Below are 12,175 nucleotides of genomic sequence, written 5' to 3' on the forward strand. Positions count from 1 at the left end.
TCTCATCGGCTTTTGTCGGATTCTGGGTCAACTATATATGCTGGGCAAATAACACCGCACCAGGGCAAATAACACCAAACGGGACTCTTGTGTTTAAAAGGGAGAAAACTAAGGCGGGGGGGTGGGGGGTGAGTGGTGGGTAGTGGGGTGGTGAGGGGGACTGCGTGGAAATCAGAAGAGTGTGTCTTGTATGCGCTTGCTAAATAATTCAGATTTAAACAGTTCTGAACTTCTGACCCTCACACTCCACTGCGATGTACAGGGCTGGAGGTTTCAATGTTAATCCACGATAAATTAACAACAAAAATGTACGGAGCCTTCCTGTTTCAGACCGAGGCCATATTCTGCTAAAAGCATTCTAATATTAATGATGATGGCTGGGTTTGAGAAATGTTTTAGTCCACTGCAAAATGTATTTTCATTTGTTTGTGAGGTTGGGAAGAGAGAAAATTAAATTGCCCTTTTAACGCTGCACCCTGCTTGCTCCCAGGCATCGGGCAGCCTGTGTCCCTTTCGGAATAAAAACCTGCATTTGCCTATTCCTGCGAGTCCGGCGCTTCCCTCCCTTCCCTCCCCTTCGCCCAGCTCCCGCCTGGCACCACCGCCTCGCCTCCACCACGTTACAGCCGACATCGCTCCACGATGCGTTTTTAACCGGCAAAGTAAGGGGGAAAGGGTTGGATTAAGCTTGGTTTTGTGCTTACAGGAAACAGCAAAGACAAAGTGTTCTATGTTTGAAACTACGGCATATGCGGCTTGCGTGCGCATCGGAAGAATCTCCACAGAGCAGCCCGCACAGACAGAAGATTACACGGAACGGAGAGACAGATGCAGATTTCCACGTGTAAAAGCTGTAGTGACTCCGAGCACGATGGGTAGTGATAAATAAATAAATAAATAAATAAATAAATAAATAGATAGATAGATAGATAAATAAATTAAAAAAAAGTGGTGTCGGGAGAGAATCGTACCGACCTATTCAAACGCTCCCGCGGACTTCCAGAGGCTTTGGATCACGCCCCGGAGAGCGACGGTTCAGTGGAGCGGGGTGCTATTTCAACTACCGGCTACTTTTGCGGACCGCCGGGGGACCGGTGACCTTTCGGGAAACGCGGTCCCCCCCGCACGTCCTTGCCACGCACACAGGGGGAGCGCTCGGCGCACAGCGGCGCGCTGCGGGGCCGCGGCGGGCGGAGGTGCCGCCCCCACACCCGCGCCCGCACCCGGGGAGCCCGGCGGGGCGGCCCCGCGGAGCCCGGGCGGCGGCGGCGGGGCCGGGGCAGCCTCCCGCGGGGGCGGCCGCGGGGCGTGGCCGGCGCGGCGTGCGGGGCGGGGCGGGCCGGGCTCCTCCGCCTCCCGCCGCCGCGGTGATTGGGCCGGCCCGCCCCTCGCCCCGGCGCCCAGGCCGCCTCCCTCCCCGGCTAAAGCGGGCAGTAGGTGAGGGGAAGGCGGCCAGACGGGAGCATGGTCGTGGCTCCGCAGCAGCTTCCGCCGCCGCGCCGCGCCCCCCTGCCCGGCCTCCAGCGCGGCTCCCGGTGCCCGCAGCCGCGCGGGGCTCTGCGTTAGCGGCGGAGGCTGCGATGCACAAGCCGCCGCCTCCCGCCGCCGCGCATCCTCCCGCCGCCTGAGGACGCGGCCGCGCACCCGCGCCGCTGGCCCAGGGCCACCTGCGCCCCCGCGGAGGGAGGTAAGCGGCCCGGCGGCTGCGCCCCCCGCCGAGCTCCCCGCCGCCGCCAGCCGTGTCGGGCATCGCCGGGCTGGCGGCTGCCCTGCGCCTGCGCTCGCTGCCCGCATTAAAAACTTCCTGCGTGCCTCCTGCTGCCTGGGGGGTGCTGCGCGCGGAGCCGCCGGCGGATAATCACCTTACCGTGATGATTTTCTCTTTTTTTCCAGGATTTTTCCCGTGCCGGACCCCCCAGCCCCCCGCCGCGCACCCACAACTTCAGGCGCTCGCCCGCTCCCCGCCGCGGCTCGGGGTCGGCCGAGCCAGCCCCCCGCCCCCCCCCCCCCCCTCATTTCTCCCGGCCCCGGCGGGCGGCTGTGTCCCCGCGGACCCCCACCCCTCCGGGGGGCGGCCATCCCGGTGGATCCCCCCTTCCCACCCCCTGAGCCGCCCCCGAAAGTGCCTGGGAAGGGCTCGGCGCGCAGCCGGGCGGGCAGCCTGCCGCCCTCCCTGCCCAAACGCCTCGCCAGCCCCGTCGTCTCCCTGTGCCTGGAATGCGTTTCCAGCCCCCCCCCACCCGCATCCTTTTACTCTTCCTCCCCGTGCGTGGTGTGGACGAGGAACTTCTCGGCACAATATTGCTTAAATATATACATATATATGTTTGCGTTTGCTTTTTTTTTTTTTTTTAAAGCAAAGCACTTGGTCCACGTTTCCCACGCCGTGCCTTGCCACGCCGTGTGACATTTCCCCGCCGGTGCGGGGTTTTGTTTGGCTGCTGCCGCTGGGGTTTTCTGTTGATGGGTTGGTCTTGGGGGTTATTTTGGGTTGTTTTCTTTTAACTTCTCTCTGAGCCGAAGAGCTGTCTGCCGCCGGTAGGAGCACAGAGGTGCATCCCCTGGGTACCTGTTTTCAAGGGTCTCGCTTAGGATGGGAGAGAAAAGCTACTTTTTTTTTTTTTTTTTTTTTTCCCTTTGACATTGAGTGGATGTGACTAGCTGCCCTTGTCATGTGAGGATGCATGTCCGTCGTTCCCGGGATTTTGGGTCCAGGTTCCTTTGCCTCCCTGGAGGGTGGAGAAAGGTCTGGAGGAATGGAGTTCTAGGGATGGATGGTATTGTTTTTCATACATTTCATAAATAGTGTGTACGCATAGTCTCTCAGATTATTTCCCCTCCCTCTGGCTTCATTTATTAAACTGAAAACATTCCTAGAACGCTAGAAATGGATTTATCTCCCCAATACCACCAAAAATTATGGAGCCCTGGTTATGTAGTTGGTTGCTTATCTTTTGTTTATTGTATGTGAAAACTGTTCGGAAAAAAATAACAGCGTTCTGGTAACTAGATTAAGGAGGATTTAATCACTTTTCCATCAATGAAGGAAAGAGGCATGCATGTTTGCTGCAGGCTTATTTTTTGTTTTAACGGAAGATTATGTAGAGTGTTTTTCTGATAAATGAAGAAACTTTTCTTCCTGATATTCCTTAAAACAACTCGGCAAGTGTGTGTCTGTGTGTATGTGTAGGCATGTGTGAGTCTCTTGCACTGATTTAAACATGTTTATCAGCCTGTCCTTTTGAGGTCAATTTTGAGGGACTTAAAAAAGCAAACTACTGTAGTTTTAAGGTGACTGCAGAGAACAGTATTACTGTCTCTTATAATTAGCAATCTGCTGAAACTTTAAATCCTCCTTGATAGATATGATGACCTATGTGAGAGAAGGAATAGTATTCCAGCAAGTGCTTTTTTTTTTTTTTTCCTCTGAAACAGAGCAACAGTGTGTCTTTTCTTTTTGTTATTGTTGTATTTTGGTTTAAACTGCTAATGGCTTTATTTTTTTTCCACATGGGGGGAAAAAATAAAGTAAAGCCATATTTTACACTGACATTTATATGAGTCAAACTTCAGTTATGCTCAGGAGATTGTTTAATCTTCTCTGAACAATGTACAAGGTTTTCTTTTTTGTTGTTCTCATAACCTGTCCTTATTATGTGTGTTTATGGAACTTGTCTTCAATTTAAGATGAAATATGAGAGAGATGCAAATAACTCAGTGACCCATGAAGACTGATACTTAGCCAGCATATGTAAACTAAGTCTTTCATTGCCTTGTTTCATATAGATACCTTTTCCCATAACATCCATTTTGATGTTTCATAATAGAAACTGAATCATGCCTATGGTATTTTAATAGAAAATCAAAGTTCAGGGTTTGAGTTCTACCTCTTCTAAAATATGAGAGTGCATTGTGGTTTATTTAAAAGTCAAAAAACATCCAGTCATAGCGAGTAGTTGTCTTGCAAGTAATGCCCAGTAACAGTTTGGGTGTTTTGGTTTTTTTTTTTTGTTCATTTTCATTTAGCTTCCTGTAGAGGGTCTTAAATGAGCTCTGAAATACATACTGGGTTCTCGGACTTGAAAACTGCCAGACTTTCCGGTATTTGTTGTCTCCAGTAGCTTATGAAATGCGTGCGCAGTGTGTCAACCTTTCCCTTAACAACAAAACCTATGAGCAAATGTTCGGTGTGAATTATATTACTGAAATAAAATATTCTATAGTTGTCATGGTTACAAATAGAGGCAGGGTTACTGGTTTTCATCTGCATGTTGAGGAAGGGGAATCTAGTTTTGTCACTTTTTAATTACATTTCTAATAAGTGATGGTCGTACTTCAAGTACCCAATATATTAGATACATGGCATAGAGAATTAGATTTTGTCAAAGTCTTGCTGAAACGAAACAAAAAGTGGTAGTGTGCAGGAGCAAACCCTTTCTTGTTCATCTGTTTCTGAAGCAGAAATCTTGAGGGAAGAAAGTAACCACCTCTGTTTTGTCTCTTCTTCTAGATGAGCATGCTGCCAGGGTTGCTGCTCTTCAAACAATAATAAAAAGCATATAGTGTGTATGTTGAATAGAAAGCCTCTCAATGAAGGGAGAGAAAGACACAGATCTAGAAATTAAATACAATTTTTGAGTTACTGTGCACCGTATCTGGTGCTATTGCTTTTAGTGCCTGTTTGTGAGGAGAATGCATTATACCCAGGTTTGCTGTGCTCATCTCACCAGCAATCGTGCTTCGCTCCTGTGCATCCTTCTCCCAAGTTCTGATCCATTGTTTCCTTTTGAGTTGCTCCAGTTCAGCACTGCACTAAGGACTACTAGAATCAGGGCCTTAACTATTTGCAGTTGTTGGTGCTCCTCCCAATGCTGTTTCTCTGCTTCTCCATGCTCACCTGCAATTCAGTCTTGTCCATACCTACTTGTTTTCCTGACCTTTTAATTTGGTTCTGAAAACCAATAGATCCAGTTCTTCCAAAGCACAGGGGAAAAAAAATAAATGATGGGAGGCAGAATCTTTTTTTTCCTTTTCTTTTTCCTTCCCTCTTTCTCTGTGTAGAGCCTCTGTGTGCTGTGGTGGAAACTTAGTGCAGCTTTAGTGGTGGTAAGGGAAAGTACTCCTGGATCTGTAAACGGAGAGAAAAATTTCAGTCTGTCCTCTCATGTTTAACCCCTGTCCCTTCCATTAGATCCCTGATGTGGCATTTATTTTTGGAATCTTAAAAGTGATCTGGAGATTTTTTTAATGTACTTCTAAGTTTTGGTGTCTGTCTAATACTTTCATTTTTTTAGCATTCCTTCTTTAACTTTAGGTTGAGCATAGCATTACTCAAGTTCCTGCAGTGACTTGTCTACTAACTACACTGATGTGCTGCCATAGGCTACGGACCCAGGGGAGCCCAGACACCTGAAGGCCTGATCCTGAAGCTGCTGTTTGCAGAGCATCAACTTCATAGTGCACCACAGAGGTCTACATCATTTTCAGATCATTAATTCTTTGTGCTGTAATTGAGACTTTTAGCTAGCTAAAATTCTCAGCATGGGTTAGTGACTTATTTTGGTCCTTCAGCTTTTTTTCACCCTCCAGATCTTCCATTTTGTAATATTTGGCCTTGCAGCGTGCTGACTCAGTAACCTTAAATATGAGATAGTGTCATTAGATTCTGTGATTTATTTGTGTATTTAATCACTTTCTTAATGTACTCATCTCTTGACAGAAGAAATACTGTATAAATACCCATTTCCTAAAGCCCATAAACATACATGGGGTAACGTTCCTTTAAAGATACTTGCGGGTACTTGATACCATGTATTAACCCTTTGTCACTTTTTTTTTTTAAATTTCCCTTCTGGTTTTCTGTTAGCTTGCCTGTTGTGGGAAAGGGTTTTAGCATCCCTTTATGCAGTTAACTGTTTTATAAAGTTACTTGTAGGAAGATGGAGCTCCTATGCGAAAGCTGAAGACTGTCTCCTCAAGAAGTAATGTGCCAACAGCAACTCCAAGTGTGAGGCTGTATGAAACGTAAACAGCTTTGACATGCTGCTGTCACTGTTACGTTTCTTTTGTTACCAAAAGTACAAAGAACTCTTCCTCAGCTATAAAGAAAGAGATTAAAAGGAAATAGATTAGAAATCTCTTATAGGAGTGCCTTTCTGTCAGATTTCTTAAAAATCTACGCATGTCACAGGGTGTGAATATGCGCTGCTTACCTGTTACGGTTAAACCAGAACTGGGCAGACCTGGGACAAGAGATGCCCCCAGAAGCCTTCCTGATGCTGTTGTTATGTAGCCGGTTACCTCTGTGCTGTCTTGACCATCTGATAAATGACAGTAATGGAATTCCTAGTCACATTCTTCCATAAATAATTTTATGTTGTGGATTAGAATGTCTGAAACATGGGACCATTTTCCTTAATTTTTGTGCTGCTTTTTTCATCTGTGGTGCTTAGCTCTAGGTTTTCAAATATCCTCAACTTGTATTTTTGCTATAATTGGCATCAAAATCAGAAAAACACACTCTTTTTAGTCGTCTTAAGCTTCAGGTAATTCATGGTGCTGGCTTGCAGTAGTAATAGTGATTCACTGAAGCAGTCTGCTTGAACTACAAAGACAGACTTACTTTAAAATGAAAAAGTGTTTCTTTCGTAGCACTTTCTGTTTTTGTTTTCAATTCCCTGCCATCCATTACAATATGCTGTATGACATGATACGGGTGCTAGGGCTTCTCTTCAGGTTTGGCTTGGCATACTGGAAGACATGAATGTACAGTTCTTGGGTTTGTCTTTAGTTTTAAGACTAAACTCTACATAAATACAGGTAATGTGCAATTTGATTGAGAAGACCAGATTATTTCTAAGGACGTGTTTTGGAATTTTTTCTGTGCAATAGTTTCCAAGAAAATCTGCCACTGATGCAAGCCCTCTGCAACATTGCTGTTAACTAAAAACTGTTAGGGGTGTGTGTGTGGTAGTTCAATGGACTGTCAATGTAGTTGAGAGATTCTGTGAAGAATCCCTCACATTCATACAGAGGTATCTGAAGCAATAAGAGTGTCCTGCAACAGGTCTCATAAACTCAAGATGTGCCTAATTTGTTGAGCTGGACTTCATTCATGCATCTCTTGATAACTTTGAACTTTGAGAGAGATGCTCATTATCAGTCTCCACGTTTTTTAAACAACAACAAAAGAACCCACCCCACAACCATGATCTACGTGGTAATGCAGTTAGTAGAAATACTGCGTTTAAAGTGTGCTTTAAGAGCTTTTGCTTCAGACTCTTCTTGAAGTCTGTGCTGATGAATAATTAATATTTAAATCAGTTAATTCTGATCAGTTCTGCTTTGTCAGACCTTGTTGTAGAATCTTGGTTTTTGGACTGCAGAAACAATGCTGATGGATTTGCAGACTGCAGCGTGCTGTAACTACCCAAAGAAAGTTACTCTTCTCAGTCTGAGGCTTAAACATGCTGTTTTCCTTAGAGGGAAAAGAATTTAAATGGTGTTAGTTTTTCCAGCCACAGGTAAACTCCAGATCAAAAGAAGAGAGGAAAAAGAATTCAGAAAGATCTTCATCATAATCATGTGATATGGAGTAGCTTAAAGTAGATGCAGCTGTGTTTGCCTGTGATTTGGAAAAAATATATATATTGCAAATTCTGGTTGACTTGTAGGCACCTGAATTCATTAAATGATTCCTAACATATTGTGTACTTCAAAAATTTAATTTTTAACTTTCTTTTGACTTTTATTGTCTCTTGCATGCCAAGAGTGGAACAATGCCAAATTGGAACACTTCACGTTACAAAATGTTGTCAAGTATATATATCTGTCTGGAAGATACTTTTGAAACTGTATGAGATGCTACAGAATAACTTAACTTAAGCAACATCTTTTTGAGCTTACTCTTTACCCCTTCATAAAGTTTAGGAAGGGTAGGGAGAAGTTGCTAATTCTGAGTGAAGCTTCTTGTGTTTTGGAATGAAGGACAGAGCATAAAAATATACATATATGTAAAACGTATGAACAAACTTAACTGCATCAACCTATAAATGGAAACAGCTCCTTGATGGTGCCCATATGCTGAAGTATAGCAAGCTACTGGTAGCGGGATGGGTCAGCAGAGATGTTGAGCTGAGATGTGATGCTGTTGTTGCTGAGAGTATCAAGGCTAGGAACTCTGAAGGCAATGGTAGTTGGTTCTTCTGGTTTGGCCTTCCCCCCCCCCCCCCCCCCCTTCTGCTCTACTTTGAATGACTTGTTTCAGTAAATTGTTTTGGAGGCTATAAGGGGTATCTCAGAAGGACTCTGAATGACAGAAAGAAAAGGACAGAAGAAACTCTTTTTTCTCTAAAACTGTACAGGTAGTGGTAGTCCCTGGAACAGGCAGCCATTTCTGGCAGGTAGGAATAAATGGCTGCTTGATTGTATGGCACTGGTTATATTTTAAGATTTCTCTTTAAGAAATGGGAGGTTTATATATGTAACTGCTTCAAAGATGGAACTTTTTTCTTCCTCATCCTCCCTTTTCACTTAGGAGTAGATGTAACAAAGCTTATCCAGATGTTTTCCACCATGACTGGACTTCCCTGCTTTTCCTTCCAAACAGTGGGTTCCCCTGCAATTTCATAAACAGTGTGATAGATTACATCTGAAAAGCCTAGATAGTACCACAGATGCTTTAGTCAGGCCTATTCAGAATAGAAATACCAGGTACAGTAAGGGTATTGTGTGGTGAGAGGTTATGAAAAATTATGTACTTTGTTTCTTTAGGAAAAGAGTGAAAAAATGTGCAATTAACACTTCCAGGTCATCTCTGACAAATTTGCTAATAAAATGCAAAGTAAAATGTTAAATATACTGCACTGCCCTCTTTATTATGCTATTTTTTGCTGATTGTATGAGGAAAGGATATATTAAACAGAACTCGCTGTTCTGAGTGTGTCTTCCCTTCCTTCTCTTCCCCACATTATTTCACATTTCTAAACATTGAGCATACCAATCAATATTCCATTAAGAGGAGAATTAACCTGGGAGAAGCTCGCATGTATTTGCATGTGGTAGCTTATTTCTTGGTCTGTGGCTTTATGTTGCCTTTCCCCCATGTCATGTTTGTTGTTTTCTTTTTTTTTTTTAAAAAGACTACTCCAAATATTTGTGCAATTACTTCTAATAGCGAGGTTTGCTATGTCCCATCTTAATTCTGTCAATATGAACTGCTGGTACAGCTTTCTGCAGTGCCTTGCTTGCAGGCAACATCAGTCAAATGTTTGTAGCTACCTTTTTGCTTCTGTTTTACAATAGCTGGACATCAAGGTACTATGCTTCAGATCAAATGTTGCTCTTGGTTACGTGCATGTAGTTAACAGAAATCAATGTTGCATAGACATAAATGAAAGTTGGATTTGATCTTCTGTGAGTTAGCTTTTATCTCATTTACACTGATGCTAGTCTGGGTTTTCTGCAGGCTGGATTGAATGCCCAATCTCAATTTCAGAAGTATTGAGGCTTTAGCTGTCTGGGCCAACATTTTCTTCTTTATTGTCTTTGTACAAGTCTGAAAGTAAACCCGACCTTTTGGATTTCTGAAATCTAAGCTTTGATACTGCAAAAAAATGTAATGAGATTTGATTAAAAGCTGCCTATAGCACATAAGACTATGGAATATGGCTGCATGGGACCTTCTGGGGAACCTCTCAGTTGATCTCAAAGTGTGAATTGTCACAGGAGTTGCTGAACTGTGGACTAAATCCTGATCTAGTTAACACCTGCGGAACTCTCATGTTGCAATACGTATCTGATGTTGCGCAGTTCTTCTGTACCCCGAGGAACAAATCACTTGTGAAATTCAACTGTGACTGTCTTAAGGTCAAAGGAAGTCTGCAGATCTCCATAGATGACAGTGACTGCAAAAAGAGTGGGGCAGCTGGCTGAGGAGTAGGCATACTTTCTGGTTTCTGGTTTGTGTGGTCCAGGTGCTTCAATACTTTTTTCTTCTTCCCCTCACAGTTCTGTCTTATATAAAATGGGCCAAATTTGTCCTTGGCCCAAACGTGTGGAGTTAAATAAAGTTACTTTTGGTACCCTGAAAATATTAGATAAGTGTTCTGCCTGTTCTTTAAGATATCAAATCTCCAAAGTAAAACCTATTTTCTAGTACATTTTTCTTTTTGGAAGAGAAATGTGTAATTTCATGATTAAACTTCTGGGCAGTTATAGTTCTGCAACATCGCACCCTTATCTCTCTAAACTAAATGGCAATGGGAAGTTGTGTCTGATATTTGAGTTGTTATTTATAGGAGGAAAAATATATAGAAAAGGTAGAGGAATTAAGGAAACAAAAAGGCTTGCCTGAAGCCTTTAAATTACAGGACTGATTTTTAAAGTGGTACAGAGATACAGAAATGCAGCCGAAGATGAAGGGGACAATTGTGGTTCGCTTGCTGCTGTAATACTCTTATTTTGGTTTGTTTGTTTTTCTTCTGTCTCACATAAAAAAATTTGAAAGCCCATTTGTATGTGTGTGTGTAGGGGATGCTCTTACTAAAAGAGAAATTGCAGCAAGTTTTCCTTAATCTCACTGTTTCAATATTACACTTGAACAGTTCACAGCAGCATCCTTCAAGCCATCTAAAAATTGTTCTTGAAGAAATCTTGCTGTTGCAACAGCTAAGTTACTGAAGTTTTATATTTCAAGAATAGTACAAGTAAAACAAAAAGCCAAAATGCAAAACTGTGTGCTGTGCTGGCTTCTTTATTCAAAGAACTTCATGCAGCTGCAGTGCTCAGATGACAGAGTTAAGGTGGTCTGGGCTGGAGATCAAGAATGACACCCGTATGGGTGAGGTTGAGAAGCTTAAACTATTTATGATGGAAATGCAGGTGCAGTATGAGCCAAGGCATCTACTGCTTGAGGTGATGGTTAATCAGGGTGTTAAGTACCTCTATACCTTTCATCTGAAGCCTGGTTAGACTTTTGCTGTGAAAGTCATGGTTAACCATTTCCTTCCTCCAGTTTTTGGGCTACATCGTTACTCATGCAGTTATTCATCTTTAGGAAGGTGTGAACAGGCTCAGATTTCCTCAAGGAATTTTTTTAAATGATGCTGCATATGACAGCAGGTTATATAGTCCTCCCCTGTCTAAATATGATTTTATCAAATTGGAGCATACCAGTTCTTGGTTTTGAGTTAGACCTTGTAACCTACTTGATTTTACTATAGCCATTTCTCATTTTAAGAGGATGGTTTTACCCTAAAAAACAAATAGTACAAAAATAAAACAGTATAAACCTCTTATTTTTATATAAAGATTGTTGTTAAATTCACATCAGAACTGTATAGCCCTGGCCCTTCTTGATTAGTAAATTTAAAGACAAAAAAACCCAAAACAAAGTGTTCTTTATGCTTTTCAGGCATAATAGCATAAACTTTATTTTTATAAACTATATATATCTTACATATTTGCTTGAAGGGGGTGGAATAGTGTAATTTACACCTGTAATTGCTATTTGAACAGCGAAGCTGCTTTTGAAGAAAGACTAACGATCAAGATGAGATCCAACAAATGTCATTACTAATTTTACCTAGATAGACTGTTACTTCTAATTTTGGGCAACAATTTAGGGGCACAGGCATTGTGTGTATAGCTATTACAAGCACAAATACACCACTTTAATCGTGGCTTGCTCAATTGCATAAGAGAAATATGTTTCACTGTAGCTGCAATCAGCATAATGTCTAGAGATGCTTTCAGGAATGATTGTGAAGTGGTGATAGAGTTTATACAGTACAGCAGCAAGTGACAACATTGCTTTGTGAAACCCTGACTCTGCTTTCAGAGAAAATTGTAACTCTATCTCTGTGTGGGCTGTTGGCAAAGAGGAATAAATGGGGGATCTTTGAATCTTTACACAAAGATCAGAAATTTTAAAAGTTAAACAGATGGTTTTTAGCTCAAGCCTGGTGCAGGTTTACCAATTGGTATGTGACCTGGCTGCCACTAGAGAGGGACGGAGCTCTATACAGAACAGGGGTGCATTACTTGTATAAAGGGCAAATTTCAAATAAATGAGAGCTGTTTTGGCAGTTTGGTTTTTCCTTCTGAGAGTAGAGAAGGAGAGAGTGAATGTTAAATCATACTATTGTTTATATCCGAGAACAACTTCAAAAGCAAA

The 12,175-nt window shown here is 42.9% G+C and overlaps 1 protein-coding gene across 2 annotated transcripts in view; it reads left to right on the forward strand.

The window, feature by feature from the left end:
• Window positions 1-1,433: 1,433 nt before the first annotated feature.
• Window positions 1,434-12,175, forward strand: part of KLHL29 (kelch like family member 29) — a 405,364-nt gene continuing 394,622 nt past the window's right edge. For both annotated transcript variants that reach the window (XM_056343947.1, XM_056343948.1), the window contains exon 1: window positions 1,434-1,687. The gene's annotated coding sequence lies outside the window, so the exon portion shown is untranslated. The remainder of the gene's footprint in view (window positions 1,688-12,175) is intronic.

This window comes from Falco biarmicus, chromosome 6, assembly GCF_023638135.1.
Source record: "Falco biarmicus isolate bFalBia1 chromosome 6, bFalBia1.pri, whole genome shotgun sequence".
NCBI classification, from domain to species: domain Eukaryota; kingdom Metazoa; phylum Chordata; class Aves; order Falconiformes; family Falconidae; genus Falco; species Falco biarmicus.